The sequence below is a fragment of the Hypanus sabinus genome, chromosome 4 (genome assembly GCF_030144855.1).
Source record: "Hypanus sabinus isolate sHypSab1 chromosome 4, sHypSab1.hap1, whole genome shotgun sequence".
Taxonomy (NCBI): Eukaryota; Metazoa; Chordata; class Chondrichthyes; order Myliobatiformes; family Dasyatidae; genus Hypanus; species Hypanus sabinus.
In genome coordinates, this window is record NC_082709.1 from 176588748 (window position 1) to 176602745 (window position 13998).

Here is a 13998-nt window from a genome sequence, read left to right on the forward strand (position 1 = left end):
ATGAACCTTTACTTCAAGCAGGCTTCAATTGTACCAGTACCTAGGAAGAACGTAGTGATGAGCCTCAATGACTATCATTCAGTAGTGCTTACATCTGCAATGATGAAGTGCTTTGAGAGGTCAGTGATAAAACAAATCAACTCCTTCCTGAGAAGTGACTGGGATCCTCTCCAATTTGCAAACTGGAGAAAAAGTCCATAGCAGATGTCATCTCATTGACTCTTCACTCAACCCTGGAACAGCTAGACAGCAAAGATACATATATCATGTTGCTCTTTATTGATTACAGCTTGGCATTCAAAACCATCATCCCCTCAAAACTAATCAATAAGCTCTAAAACCATGGCTTCAATACCTTCTTGTCCAATTCTATCCTTGATTTCCTCAGTTGGAGACCCAATCAATTCAAATTGAAAATACCATCTCCTCCATGATCTCCATCAGTACTGGCACACTAGCAGGCTGTGTGCTTAGTCCTCTAGTCCCCTGCTCTACTCGCTTTACACTTAGACTGTGTGGTAAAATACAGCTCCAATGCCATATTCATGATTGCTGACAACACCACTGTTATGGGCCAAATCAAAGGTGGTGATATTTCAGAAAATAGAAGGGAGATCAAAAATCTAGCCGAGTGGTACCATAACAACAATCTCCTACTCAATGCCAGCAAGACCAAGGAGCTAGTTATTGACTTCAGGAGAAAGAAACCAGAGGTTCATGAACCAGATCTTGTTGGAGAATTTGAGTTGGAGTGAGTTAGCAACTTTAAATTCTTCTGTGTTATTATTTTGGAGGACCTGTCCTTGACCCCAGCATATACGTGCAATTATGAGGAAAGAACAACAGCATCCCTACTTCCTTTGGAGTTTGCTGAGATTCAGCATGACATCTAAACCTTTGACAAACTTTTATGGAGGTGTAGTGGAGAGTATCTTAACTGCCTGCATCACAAGCAAAAGGAAATATGCAGATGCTGCAAAACCCAAGGAATACACACAAAATGCTGATGTAACTCAGCAGGCATGGCAGCCTCTAGGGGAAAGAGTATATCTGATGTTTTGGGCTAAGACTCTTCATTGAAATGGGAATGAGCGAAGAAAAGTCAGAAAGAAGGTGGAGAAGGAGAGGCAGTACAAGGTGGTAAGTAATAGGTAGATGATCTTTATTGGGGTCTTTGCTATTGCATGCTTGGTAGATAGAGGGTACTGATGCATTTTGCAGAAGTGAGGAGGGTCGTTGCTTGGCTGATGCTTGTGCGTGGGAGGTGGGGGTATAGGGGGGATTTGGGGCTTTAACGTTTTTAACTGTCATTCATTCTTTGGGGCGCTCTTCTATTTCCATGGGTGTCTGAAGTACAAGAATTTCAGGATATATGATGTATATATTTCTCTGATATTAAGTGGAACTACTGAAAAGTTTAAGGGGATTGAGAGGGATAATAAATCAGCCATAATGGAATGGAGGAGCAGAGCTGATGGGCTAAAAGGCTTAATTTTGCTCCTATTTCCTATTGTCTTGTATGATTAGCTGACTATATAGTTGTATTATTGAGCAGGTGTAACTAAGAGTGACCACTGCCTGTGCTGGTGATGCCTCCTTCCCAGATGCATTGAACAACTTCTATGCTCGTTTCGAGGTGGAAAATGACTTGGTGAGGAAAACCACTCCTCCTCCCAGTGACCAGATGCTGTGTCTCACCGTGGCTGATGTGAGGAAAACTCTATGCAGGGTCAACTCACGGAAGGCTGCTGGATCTGGCAGAGTGCTTAGAGGATGTGCAGACCAGCTGGCAGATGTTATCACTGACATCTTCAACATCTCACTGAGCAGCGTCGTTGTTCCAACGTGCTTCAAGGCTGCCACCATCTTTCCCTGCTGAAGAAGTCTTCAGTGTCCTGCCTCAATGACTACTGTCCCGTTGCTCTCACATCTATCATCATGAAGTGTTTCGAGAGGTTCGTCATGGGGGCACATAAAGACCCTATTGCCACCCTCACTGGAGCCCCTGCAGTTTGCGTATCATTCCAACTGCTCAACAGACGATGCCATCGCCACCACCCTCCACCTGGTCCTCACCCACCTGGACAAAAATGACACGTATATTCGAATGCTGTTCATAGACTTCAGTTCAGCATTCAACACAATCATTCCTCAGCCCCTGATTGGAAAGCTGAAACTGCTGGGCCTGAACACCTCCCTCTACAACTGGATCCTAGACTGCCTGACTGGGAGACATCAGTCAGTCTGGATCGGGAGCAGCATCTCCAACACCATCACACTGAGCATGGGGTCCCCCCGAGGCTATGTGCTCAGTCCACTGCTCTTCACTCTGCTGACCCATGACTCTGCAACAATACACAGCTCAAACCACATCAAGTTCACCAATGACACAACAGTGGTGGATCTCATCAACAAGAACGACAAGTCAATATACAGAGAGGAGGTGCAGCAGCTAACGGACTGGTGCAGAGCCAACAACCTGTCTCTGAAAGTGAACAAAACAAAAGAGATGGTTGTTGACTTCAGGAGAGCACAGAGCAATCAATCTCTGGTGAACATTGATGGCTCCTTCATTGAGATCGTTAAGAGCACCAAATTTCTAGGTGTTCACCAGGCGGAGAATCTCACCTGATCCCTCAACACCAGCTCCATAGCCAAGAAAGCCCAGCAGCATCACTACTTTCTGCGAAGGCTGAGGAAAGTCCATCTCCCAACCCCCATCCTCACCACATTCTACAGAGGATGTATCAAGAGTATCCTGAGCAGCTGCTTTACTGCCTGGTTCGGGAATTGCACCTTCTCGGATCGCAAGACCCTTCAGCAGATGTCTGCTGAGAAGATCATCAGGGTCTCTCTTCCCGTTATTACAAAGATTTACACCACGTGCTGCACCCGCAGAGCTAACAGTATTGTGAAGGACCCCATTCACCCCTCACACAAACTTTTCTCCCTCCTATCATCTGGCAAAAGGTACTGAAGCATTCATGCTCTCACAACCAGACTGTGCAACAGTTTCTTCCCCCAAACTATCGGACTCCTCAATACTCAGAGTCTAGACTGACCACTACATCATTTATTATTATATGGTAATTTGTCCTTTACCGTGCCTATTGTCTTGTTTATTAATTGTTGTACTGCCCTGCACTGTTCTGAACACTTTATGTGGTCCTTTGCAGGTCTGTAGTCTAGTGCAGTTATGTTGTTTTACATAGTCTAGTGTAGCCTTGTGCTGTCTCACATAGTCTAGTATAGTTTTGTGTTGTTTCATGTAGTACCAGGGTCCTGGAGGATGTTGTTTCATTTTTACTGTGTACTGTACCAGCAGTTTATTGTCGAAATGAGAATAGACCTGACTTGATATCTGTGTACTTGTTGGAGGATAAGACTTTGGAAGCTGCAGTTAAAATGCTATGTGTAAGCAACAGAGGGAACACCTTGAAGGGGACAGTGAAAGTTTAGTCACAGATGCACAAGATTGTGCCTGTCCTCTTGAGTGTTGTTTAAAACTCCACTGTCCTCATTCCACTTCCAGCTGTCAGTTAGATGTGGAGAGATAATGGTATAGCAACTCTTAGAAGTATATTGGCAGTTGGACAGATCAGTTGGGAAGCTGGACCTCTGCAGTCTCTCTAAAGCTTTTACATCCTTCCTATAATGAGACGATCAGAACTGTAGATAAAATTCCATGTGTGGTCTAACCAGAGTTTTAAGGAGCTGCAGCATTGCCTTTCAGCTCTTGCACTCAATCCCGCAAGTAATGAAGACAAACACACCACATCCCTCCTTAACCACCCTATCACCTTCTGTGGCAACTTTGAAGAATTTATGGATTGGCCTTCAAGATCTCTGTTCCTCCACACTGCTAAGAATCTTGCTATTAAACACATGTTCAGACTTCAGGTTCAACTTTCAAAAGTGCATTACTTCACACTTTTCAAGATTAAACTGCATCTGCCGGTTCTCATACCAGCTCTGTATCCTATCATTGTCTCATTGTAACCTACAACAACCTCCTACACGATCCACAACACCACAAACCTCCAAGTCAGCTGCAAATTTGCTCACCCACACTTCCTCTTCCTTGTCCAAGTCAGTTGTAAAAATCACAAAGAGCAGGGATGTCTAGATGACCACTGGACTCTGAGCTCCAGGGAAAAAGATTCAGTAATTCCCATAGTTGCCTCATTGACCACTTCCAAGCTCTCAAATCCAGAGTGGAAGCAAGTCATCTTCATTTGCAAGGGACTACCTCAGAAGAAGTGGGTGCCATGCTAAATGTTAAAGGAAGTCCCTGCATGGGTCAAAGTTAATTTTATTATGAATATACATATATCATAGAGTGTTGTAATGAATTCCATGGCATTTTTCAGAAGAAAAACAGTTCTCCAAAATATCATGATTTAATATTGATCAGTTGTCATTAAGACAATCAGACATGGAGCAAACTTAGGCCATCCAGCCATTGAGTCTGTTCTGCAATTCCATCATGGTTGATTTATTTCCCTTTACTACTTTCTCATGTCTTCTCCCTGCAATCTTTGATATCATTACTAATTAAGAACATAAGTCCATAATCTTGCTGAATCCATAATCTAGTCAATAGCTCATTGCTTAGTATACATTAGTGGCCTTTGCTCCTTGCTGTACTGATAACTGTTCTTCAAAAAAAAGCAAAGAACTTCTGCAGCATGCAGAATTTCTGAAAGTTTAGCAAACTTGGGTTTTTTTTTTCCTTTAGAGTATGGAAAGCCAAGGAAAGACCTGATGGAATTTTATCAACTTCTGAGAGGCAGAGATAGGGTAGATGGTCAGTGTTTTATTTCCCAGTTTAGAAATGGTGAACATTGAAGGACATAGCTTTATGGTGATAGGGGGAAAGTATGGGTATAAACAGTGGTAGGAACCTACAACATGCTGTCATGGGATGTAGTGGAAGCAGACATGATAGTGGAGTTCAAGACGCATTTAGACAGGCAAGCCAATGGAGGGTGATAGATCACGTGCAGGCGGCTGGGATCCATTTAAGACTACAGACTCTAAAATATTGGAGCAGATTAGGCCCATTAAGTCCCCTCCGTCATTTGATCATGGCAGGTTTATTTTGCCTCTCAACCCCATTCTTCTGATGACTCCTGGTAACCTTTGACACGCTTACTAAAATAACCTATCAACCACTGCTTCTACAGTCATCTGTGGCAAAGAATTCCACAGACTCACCACACTGACTAAATAAATCCTGCTTATTCTTTATTCTAAAGGGAGGCCCTTCTATGCCCTTTGGTCCTGGACTCACCTGCTATAGGAGACATCCTCTCCACAGCCACTCTAATTTGGTAGGTTTCAGTGAGACTCCCCCCCCCCCCCCCCTTCCCCCCATAACTTCTTTGTGATTACATCAATATATTGAGAGCAGGATGAATCTTCAGAGATTTTGATGCCCAGGAACTGGAAAGAGCTGCCCCATTCCACTTCTGATCCCTTGATTAGGACTAGTGTGTATTCCCTCGACTTCCCCGTCCTGAAGATCAGAATTAATTCTTTGGTCTTAGTAGCAGAGAGTGCAAGGTTTTTGCTGCAACACCACTCAACCAGCTGATCAATCTCCCTAAGTACAGCTCAAATGCCATGTATGAATTTGCTGATGACACAACTATTGTTGGCAGAAATTTACATGGATATGAGAAGGCATACAAGAGGAAGATAGAGGTCCAGGACTGTCAAAGACTCTTTATACATTGACCCTTTCATTCCTAGCATCATTCTTGTCAAACCTCTCTGTATCCTATCCCATGTCAGCAGATTTTTTCTTAGATAACAGTCCCAAAATTGCTTGCAATACTCCAAATGTGGTCTGCCTTATAACATTACAACATTATTGTCAACATTTCATCCTTGCTTTTATATTTTAATCCTCTCAAAATGAATGATAAAATGGCATTTGCCTTCCTTTGCCTTTACTTGATAGCATGGTCAGTACATACACTATGGGTGAAAGGGCTTTTTCTTGTACTATCCAGTTCCATGATTTGAAGGTGCCACATAAATGCAAACCTGCCATTCTAAGTTCAAGTTCAGATTCGGCCCTAATTTCTCATGCTCATTCACCATCGTTGCAGCCCTTGGGAGCAAAAAAATAACAAGAATCTGGCTAGCAAAATCAGAGAATCTAAACAAATTTTATATTTAGCTTGTGGGATGATTAGAGCATGGCAGCAACTCTCACCATCAGAGTTTTAATTAAGATCAGCATTGTTTAATTTAATGGTCAGTGACTCAGTGAAACCGATGAAATTTAATGATTACAATGTCAATACTGATATTAATTTTAATAAATTGATATTTGAAGTGAATCCAAGAACTACAGAAGTCAATCTCTCTCTCCAGGCTGCCCCTCGATTGCAAGTGCACTCTGATTTCCCAATGCTGGACTTCATCTCATCTTCTTAGTTCAGGTTTGTAACAAAAATTAGCTCATGAAACTTATTTCTTCTAGTGTGAGTTTCTGGAATTTCTGATTGAGGTCTTTTCAAAATCTTTCTGATTAAGCATAGATTTTTGTTATTGGAATTGGCTTTCTATTGTCACGTGTACTGAGGTTTGTTTGCCTGGCATCCAGGTTCAGATTTCTATATATACATCAAAACATACAGTGAAATGCATTATTTGTGGTAACAACCATTGCCACCTAAGGATGTGCTAGAGAAAGCCACAATTATTGCCGTATATTCTGGTGCCAAAAATGTTCAGCAGAACATCAGCAACAAAGCAAGAAAAACAAAACAAGTCCCTTTCCTATTTCTGAAACATCCACACAACCCCTCACTCACATAGACAAGTCCTCCAACACCAGGACAGGCCACTTGCGGCCTCCAACTTCCATTGGACTTGCGGACTCATAGATGCCGTGTCTCTGACCTCCCCAGTGGACTTGCAGAAATGTAGACCCAGAAGAGTCGTGCCTCGCGTAAGTACATCAAGGGAGTAAAACTGATGAAAAACAAACACAAGAAAATCTACAGATCCTGGAAATCCAAAGCAGCACACACAGATGCTGGAGGAGATCAGCAGGTCAGGCAGTGCCTATGGATAAAAGTAAACAGGCAAAGTTTCGGGCTGAGACCCTTCCTCGGTACGGGAAAGGAAGGGATGCAGTCAGGGTAAGAAGGTACAAGGTGCCAGGTGATTGGTGAAACTGGGAGAGGAGGAGGGGGTGAAGTAAAGAGCAGGGAATTTGATTGGTGAAAGATAAAGATGAGAAGAGAATCCAATGGGAGAGGATAAGGCCATGGAAGAAAAAGAAGTGGGGAACACCAAAGGGAGGTGATGGAAAAGTAAGGATATAAGGTGAGAGAGGGGAACAAAAATGGGGAACGGTGAAGGAGAGAAGGGACCAAGATGGGCCATTACTGGAAGTATGAGAAATCGATGTTCATGCCATTGGGCTGGAGGCTACCCAGGCGGAATGCAAGGTGTTGCTCCTCCCACCTGAGTGTGGCCTCATCCTGGCAGTAGAGGAGGCCATGGATGCGCTGACATATCAGAATGGGAATTAGAATTGTAATAGGTGGACACTGGAAAATCCTGTCTTTTTTGGTGGAAGGAGCGAAGTTGCTCTGTGAAGCAGTCTCCCAATCTATGTCGGGTCTCACCGATATACAGGAGGACCCCAAAAGACTTGCAGGTGAAATATCACCTTACCAGGAAGGATTATTTGGCGTCCTGAACGGATACAGTATTACATTTACAGAGGAAGTGTTGTGCAGGTGGATAAAGTGCCATAATGAAGTTGGTTAAGGGTGCACCATCAAGCTTATGAGAGGTCTGCTCAAGAGTCTGATAGTGGGATAGAAGCTGTCCTTGAGCCTAGCAATAGTTGCTCTCAAAGCTTTGTGGTTTCTGTCCAGTGAGAAAAGGAAGAAATGAGAATGACTGGCGTGGGAGAGGTTCTTAGTTACGTTGGGTGTATTCCCAAGGCAGCATGAAGTGTGGACAGAATCTATCTCTAATTTCAGCTTTTCTATTGAACATTTTTTTGAAGTAGTGTGAGTGATGGAGAACTTATGTGTAGTTGGGGCACAACTGAAACTCTTCATGTTATTGTTCTTTTCAAGTAGGACGAAGCTGTTTGGCCTGTTGGTCCTATGGCAGCTTGCTGAAGAATCCCATGAAATCAATTCCCCCCATTGATTTCCTTGTGTCCCACCACCACTCACACCTACACTGGTGGTCATTTGCAGTCACCAAGTAAATCATAACCAGCATGTCCATGAGGTGTGGGAGGAAACTGGACCAGCAAGAGGAAAGGCAGGTGGTCAAAGGATAGTTGAGGAAATTTGGTCTAGGAAGTGTCAACCTGGGAATGCTGGAACTTTCAAGGGAAATGAAACTGCAATAGGATTTGGGAGAAGACTGCTCAAGCAATTGATGCCAATAAGTCTTTGTAGGAAGCATGGATTACAGGGCCATTTAGTACGATGGATTTCCCGCTGTGGTCCTTAAGGTAATGAAGTTCATAGACAAATGCCAGAACCCTGGGTATGTGAGTCTCTGCAATTCTGCTAAGGCAGTCGAAGGCCCAGTGTCTGCATGTCCAAAGTCCAAATCTGAGTTTGTTGATGCTAGAGGCCGATGAAGACAGCTTGTCTAGGGGTTAGATGACTGTCTGTGTGGATGAGAGGAAGGAACAGGGCTTGTTTTCCTGTTGTTGTTTTGCTGCTTGCTGTGTTGTGTTTTAAGGCCTTCTGTGTTGTTCCACTGAGCAGTGTGAGCAGGCCATCTTGGCGCCAGAATGCATGGAGACACTCGCCAACTGCTGCCGGCACATGATGCATTTCACTGTATGGTTTGAAATACTGTACCCATGAGAAATAAAAGTGAATCTTGAGTATTGAGTCCTGAAGTCTGTCAATAATGGAACTGGATCCAAAAGTCCTGAATCATTCCATCTTCCATAAAGACTTTAATTGATATTGGTTTCAAGTATGATGAGGTTTCAGAATATTTGTCTGGCTTTAGCAAGTCATAAACTGCGGATTAAAATAGTGACCTTATTTCAAAATACCAAATAGCTAACAGACATGCCCAGCATTATGTTTAACCATAATGGGCACGTTGATTGATCCGTTCTCAATGAATGTAACTCTGCATATAACAGCCACTTGTCTCAGCAGTCTATGCAGTTTGAGCTATTGGAAAAGCTTCTGTAAATGATTGCCAGTCTTCTGGCAATGTCATTTCCCTTAATATCATGTCATTATGCATTGTCACAAACAAGCATAATTGAAGTATTATTCATTGTGCCTGAATCTCATAGATTTGTGCATTATTCTCCCACTCAGTCTAAAGTGGCTTTATGTAGACTGTGCTTGTGTAGCTTTCAGACTGATGTTTTATTTTGTAAAACGAAGATCTACAGATTCAAGTTCACAGTGCAGGAGCATGCTGAGGCGGACAGAGTAAATGAAAAGATTAAGCAAATTAATTAGTGGGACTTTAGTGACAGTTTGGGTTTAAAAGTTGAAAAATTGTCAGAAGCAAAGGCTGCAGGTAGGTAATTAAATATTAATCCATATTCACCATTAGCTCTCAGTAATTTAAAGGACACAGATGGGAATTGGATGTGTGGAGTCCAATAAAAGGGCCAAATCCAATTGTTCTGGAGTGAAAATAGACCAAATGTTATAAACACAATAATCTCTGCAGAAGCTGGAAGTGTTGAGCAACACATGCGGTACAAAGTGCTGGAGGAACTCAGCACTATGCAGAAGAATAAACAGTTGACATTTTGAGCCAAGACCTTCACCATACATTATAGACTATAGAATCAGAATCTGGTTTAATATCACTAGATAAGTCATAAAATTTGCTGTTTTGTGGCAGCAGCACATTGCAATACATAATGATAAAGGATATAAATTACAATAAGAATAAATATATGTATACATAAAATTTTATAAGAAAGGCATAAAAAGAACAAGAAGAAAAAAATAGAAGTTATGTACATGGTTTCATTTTCTATTGTTAAATCTGATGATGGAGGGAAGGAAGCTGCATCTAAAGCAATGAATGTGTGTCTTCAGGCTCCTATATCTCTTCCTTGATGATAACAATGAGAAGAGGGCACATCGTGGGTGACGACAGTCCTCTATGACGGATGCCGCCTTTTTGGGGCATCGCTTTTTGAAGATGTCCCTGATGCTGGGGAAGCTAGTGCCCATAATGGAGCTGGCTGTTTGCAACTTTCTGCAGACTATTCCAATCCTGTGCAGAGGCCTTTCCATACCAGATAGTCTTGCAACCATTTAGAATGCTCTTTACGGTACATCATTAGAAAGTTGTGAGGGTCTTTGGTGACCAACCAAGTCTCCCCAAACTTCTTACGAAATATAGCCAATACTGTGCTTTGAGTAATTGCATCAATATGTTGGGATCAGGATAGATCTTCAGATATGTTGGGACCCAGGAACTTTGAACTGCTCACCTTTCCACTCAGGACTTCCCCTTCCTGATGTCCACTACCTGTTCCCTGGTCTGACTGAGAATAAACACAGGATTGTTCTTGTGACACTACTAACATAGCTGATTTATCTCACTCCTGTACACCACCTTTATGAAACTAGAATGTGACAGCATAGTATACCCGATGTTGTGCTGACCTTCTAACATACTCTAAGATAAACTTAACCCTTCCCTCCCAGGTAACATCTACAAAATGCAGGAGGAACTCAGCAGGTCAGGCAGCACCTATGGAAAGGAATGGATTGTCAGAGGCTTTTTCCCAGGGCTGAAATGGCTATCACAAGGGAGCATAGTTTTGAGGTGCTCGGAGACAGGTACAAAGGGGATGCCAGAGGTAGGTTTTTCACAAAGAGAGAGGTGGGTGCATGGAATGCACCACCAGCAACTGTGGTAGAAGCGGATACAATAGGGTCTTTTAAGAGACTCTTTAGATAGGTACATGGAGCTTAGAAAAATAGAGGGCTATGTGGTAGGGAAATTCTGGGCAGCTTCTAGAGTACGTTACATGGTCAGCACAATGTTGTAGGCTGGAGGGCCTGTAATGTGCTGTAGATTTCTATATTTCTATGTTCAATGTTTCTATGGAATGGCCCTTCAAAATGTTGATCCTTTATTGCCTTCCATAGATGCCTCCTGACCTGCTGAGTTCTTTCAACATTTTATTTGTGTTGCTCTGTAATTCCAGCATCTGTAGAATCTCTTGTACTAATTATTTCCTTCCCTCCTATGAAATCCTCCAGTTTTCTGTTACTTGAGTCCTAAGAAATTTTTAAACACACAGCAATGTTGGGCACCCAAGGTTAGACTGGCCCTAAAACAAAGATGATCAAAGGTGACAACTCATTTAAATCCAGTGCAGCACTTCTTGTGTTATGAGATTCTTCCTCTTTAGGACTAGACATTAATTTTTAAAATAATTTTCTGTGCTAAGTTTATTCTTGGTAGTGGATATGGCCCAGTCCATCATTGGTAAAGCCCTCCTCACCACTGAACACATCGCCATTGCAGGAAAACAGCATCCAACATCAGAGATCCTCGCCATCCAGGCCATGCTCTCTTCTCATTGCTACCATCATTAAGAAGGTACAGGGGTCCCAAGACCCACACCAACAGGTTAAGGGACAGTTATTCCCCTTTAACCAACAGCCTCTTGAACCAGAGGGGATAACTTCACTCAGCTTTACTCATCCTAACACTAAACTGTTCCCACAACCTGTGGACTCATTACCTCAGTTCTCGATATTTAGTTCTTATTTATTTTTATTATTTTGCTTGGTATTATTTGTTCTTTTACTATATTCACTGTGAATGCCCGCAAGAAAATGAATCTCAAGGTTGCATATGGAGATGTATACAAACTTTGTTTTAAATAAACAATTGCTTCTTCTAGGTTTCTAAGGGCAGTCTACCTTGCTCATTGAAAACACGATCACCTGTACATTGGGAAGACATGGGTTTAAGTCTCATTCTGCAGAATGCCTTGAGGCAATGTTGTACCTCTATAAAACCCTGGTTAAAACACATTAAGAATTTTGTGCTCCGTTCTGGGCACCTCATTATATGAAGGTTATGGAAGCTTTAGAGAGGGTCCAAAGGAGATTACCAGGGTGCTGTCTGGATTAGAGAGCATGAGGTGACTGGATAGGGGTGTACAAGATGATGACCTATTGATCTAATGGATAGCTAGAGATTTTTTTTCCCCAGGGTGGAAATGGCTTATATGAGGGAACATAATTTTAAGGTGATTGGAGGGAAGTACAGGGGGATGTCTGAGGTAAGTTTTTACATAGAGAGCAGTGGGTTTATGGAATGCACTGCCGGGGCAGTGCTTGTGGCAGATACGTTAGGGATCTTAGATATGTACATGATAGGAAAATGGAAGGCTATGTAGGAGGGAAGTGTTAGATTGACCTTAGAATAAGTTTAAAAAGTTAATACAGTGGAGGTCATTCTCATGTAGTGCCGCTCCCTTTGAAAAGATACCCCCCCAGGTGTATCTATTGACTGCAATGTCTTCCCGGATTTTAGAAGTCATGTTATTCTTCAGGATAGTTTTGATGTCATCATTGAAGTTCCTTTGCCCATCAGGGACTTGCTGATCTTCCTTCAACTGGGAATACAGGATCTGTTTGGGGAGACAAAGTAACTTTATTTTGTATGCATGGCTCACTTAATATCTGCTGGTGGCTTCACTCACCCATTGCGCGGTTGGGTGGGGTGTGGTGAGATGGGGAAAGACAATGGTATCAAAACCATATACTTTGTTTTATTGTATTCTAATGAGTTTGGAAGTCAAAGAGGCACAAAACTTGTTGCTTTGCAATCATTTAATGCTAATAGAACAAAGAGAATTCAAAACAGACAATAACAGGAGTCTAGTAGGGTAAGGGAAATAAGTAGTAGATAAAATAAGGGTGAAACTGAAGAAATATGGAGAGCTTATGTGTTCAGTTCTTTTTAAACCATAGATAAGACACATACCGTTTGGATTTGTAGATAAAGGTTAACCAATCCAATAGCTCCTATTCAAATACTGTAATAATAAGACAAGCTTTCAGAATCATGCAGACAATTGTAACCACTAGGTGACACACTGAACAATTGCATACTATGGCTACTAGGCTGTATACTAAACAGTTACATGTATACAGGTAGTCATATGAAATACAAACAGGCAATTGATTGTTAATAACCATTATACAGTCTAGTCCAACAGTTGGAATTAGACTCATCTTCATTTTACATCCCTGAGGGGATTGTAAGGACAGGTGTTTGGGGGAGGAGGGTTTGAAATATTATTCTACATAGCAAGGGGGCAGATGAATCACCTGTTCTTTGCCCACCACTAATATACCTGCCAGAAGTACTTGTACTTCGAGAAAATTCTCCATCATTTATTGAAGCCCTGACCAATAGAGAACTGTATTGGATAGATGGTGAGGACATGGCAAGTGTGCATGTGGTCAAGCTATCACATTGTGAATTGATTGCTCCTCCTATGTATAGACGGCTCCCTCTTTTCATGAGGGCTTTCAAGTGCACATGTTCTTGCCTCGGCACGCCTGGTTCATTGCTCCCACTGTCTAAGTTACTCGGTGTGAGCAATTCCTAACATGACTCAGTAAAAGTGTTTAATCCTGCTGGTCCATTATCATTTTTGCTCCTATGTAACAAAGTAACGATTAGTAGCAATGGGTCAGACCCAAATCCCCTTTTCTACCATACTTAGAATCACATAGCACAGGAACAGGCCTTTCAGCTGAACTCCTCCATGTTGACCATAGTGCCCGCCACCTTAGTCCTATTTACTCACATTTGCCCATTATCCTTCTCAATGTCTCCTGTTCATGAACTTTATGAAATGTACTTTAAATGCTGATATTATATGTGACTTAGCTACTCTGGCAGATCATTGTGTGAGGAGGTTGATGCTTGGGTCCCTTTTAAATCTCTTGCCTCTCATTTTATATCTCTGTCCCT